Here is a 3016-nt window from a genome sequence, read left to right on the forward strand (position 1 = left end):
GTCAGCTTGACTGCGTAGGAGTCACAATGTCTGAATACCACACTCAATGTTTTGCTTACTTCCTGGTCTAGTACCAAATGCTCGCTCTCTCTATCTGATCATCGCCTTACTTTGCCACCTGTTGGTGAGATTGAGTTGCAATTCAAACTTGTCATAGAACAATAAAAAGCCTATGCTAACAAGCGTGAAACAGCAAGTGGATTTGCGTGTGTGAATTCTATCACATCAGAATGCAATTCCATCTACTGTATATTCCGGACTATAAGCCGCTACTCTTTTCCTAAATTTTCAACCTTGCGGTTAATACAACAGTGCGGCTTTTCTGTGGATTTTTCTTTCACCGGCAGGAACGCTCTATAGTTCAGAAAATAATAAATATATAAATGAAACTATATAAATAAATAAAAAATCATGTTTTCCTTCTTTTGGGTCTGTTCTGTTGTTGCAAAGTTGTTGCCGTGTTAAAAGGCACTGTTTTAAGAATCTGTTTCTGGACCTTTATGTGCATTCACAATTCAAATTCGTTCTGTACATGCAATAAACTAATTTTTTTCACATAGAAAACTGCGGCTTATAGCCTGGTGCGGCTAGTATATTGTCTTTTTTTTCACTTTTTTTTCATTATTTACTGAACGTTAAACTATAATATGCATTTTAAACTTTGAAGCAACCGATCAGTTGACATATTTACATTATTTTAGAAAACTTTTGGAAAAGTGTCAAGAACTGGCAGTAAAAGAGGACGCCAAAAACATCTTTTCACGATGAAAAATGTTATTAATCTAAAGTCAACGCTGCAATGGAAGCCTGTGCTTTTTTTTACAATCTATTCAGTCCATTGTTCAAAGCAAAAAATGTCTATACCATTGTGACGGTGACCACAAGAAATGGTAAGCAAGGCCTCCCGGAGCATTGAAGAACATAGATAACTGTATGTGTTGCTGCATGAGCTTTCTAAACAGACTTTGTATGGCCTGGCCTTGAAATTCTAGCCTGGGTTACAATGAAAATAATGGTCTCCAAGAACACCAGGTTTGGGCGAAATGTGAAAACACAAATGTAAAAGATGAAGTTGATACGTTTTGTGCGATTAATACTTCCTTTTCCTGCACGGCTGAAGATATTTTGTGGAGGCTGGAGAAAAGTAAAACTCTATCAGATTTTTAATATCCACCCAATTACAGTGGAAGCACAAAAGTCAAACACAATTTGCCCTATTTTCATTCTGAGCGCAAGTCTGGCGCCCGCCATGTCGCAAATGTGAAATGTGAAATTTCGTAAACCGACGCAAGTTTGGCACAGTTAGACAGAGGCTGTCTGCGCCATTTGGGTGTCAGCACAGTAGATTCCAACTCTCTCCAATAAATCAAACAGCTTCTTTCCATCCATTTAACCGTGGCACACCGAACGCCCCAGAGACATGCAGCGGAATGTGGAAAAGCTCAAACTTCAGGAGGTTGGAGGATGCAAAGTATGTATTTACGGAACAGCAAGCAGACATCCATTGGCAGATGATGTTAAACTGGCCAGAGGAAGTTGCATCTATTGTTAATGATTCCTCCCACAGCACACAGAACCGCTGCCCAGTGTAGGAAGTGGTTCAATGTCTACAATGATTCAGAGGGAATGACCCACGCTGGTGTCATATTGATGAATGAAATGCGATAACATACACCACACACATCCGCTGAGCGCCAAATCTGTCTGCCGGCGCCTTGATCGAATACACCAGAGTCGGGTTAGACGACCTGCTGTCAGGATTTTGGTTGAGGAGGAGGAGGCCACAAATGCAGGAAAGTAAGGAAAGGAGTGAGTGGGTATTTATTTTAAAGTAAAAATGCAAACAAATGACAGACATGAAACTAAAGACAAAATCAAAATCAACAGAACCGATTATGACACCTGCTGCAAAAAAAAAAACCCTGCTTTTGAGAAGTCTAAAGTTTAGACTACTTTTGGTCATGAACGTGCTAGTTGCACCATGGACATGCAATAAATTATGGCGGCCTTAAAGCCTATCAAAGCTTAGCATGGACTACCAAAAATCACAAACATGCTAAACTGGCCCTGCCTCACCACAAAAATTATGGCACGCCCCTTTTTATGCAGAGCACAGTTATACTCAGCAAATTGCACAAATAGGCGCGACACATCTGCCAAATTCTCAAATATGGTAAACTCAACTTGCCCCGGCACGAAAATTAATTTGCAATTGGTGTGCATTGGCGCCAGTCAACCAAAAGAAGGCTCCATCTCTTCTGTCACACTCGTTTAATACCCATTTAACCAAACTTTTCATAGTCAACGAGAGAAATATTCCAGATTTCACAGTACAAAATATATACTCTTGATGCAGTCTCACAAGATAAGTCCCAACAACAATATGCAAAGTCACAGAAACGGTTAAATGTCATATAAAGGACCTCCTGCTGGGGTATGAACTCCTGTGTGAAAGAAGAAGTATTAAACCACTTGGTGAAAGGAGACTCGGACAAAAGAGCAACCAAAGATAAGAAATCAGTGAGGCTGCAGATTCTTTCATCTGTTGACCTCGCGATAACACACACAGGCATTGTGAATGTGAAAGCCAGATCGCTGTCTCAGTAGCATCCCAGTAGCTTTTCTTCTTTAAACGATGCAATGGTTGCCAGACAATCAAAGGGCATGCAGATGAGTGTCCAATCAACCTGCCACGCATGTTTTTGGAATGTGGGAGGAAACCGGTGTACCCGGAGGAAACCCACGCAGGCAGAGTGAGAACTTGCAAACTCCACACAGAAAGGCCTTAGACGCAATCGCACCCACGACCTCTGTACTATGAGGCCACTGCGCTAACCAGGCGTCCACTGTGCCGCACAGAATTCTCATAATATCTCATGAAATACTCTTGCGAGACTTGCGACATGGCGTGAAACCATTGTGAAGTAAACGATTGGGGCCAACGCAGTCCACCCAGGGGATTCGCCCTCCTTGGTGACTCGCGCACCCGCCTGCCAGGCTTACTTCCCCCGCAGAC

Source organism: Idiotropiscis lumnitzeri, chromosome 7 (assembly GCF_059441095.1).
Source record: "Idiotropiscis lumnitzeri isolate Australia: NSW breed Sydney's pygmy pipehorse chromosome 7, RoL_Ilum_1.0, whole genome shotgun sequence".
In the NCBI taxonomy this organism is placed as follows: Eukaryota; Metazoa; Chordata; class Actinopteri; order Syngnathiformes; family Syngnathidae; genus Idiotropiscis; species Idiotropiscis lumnitzeri.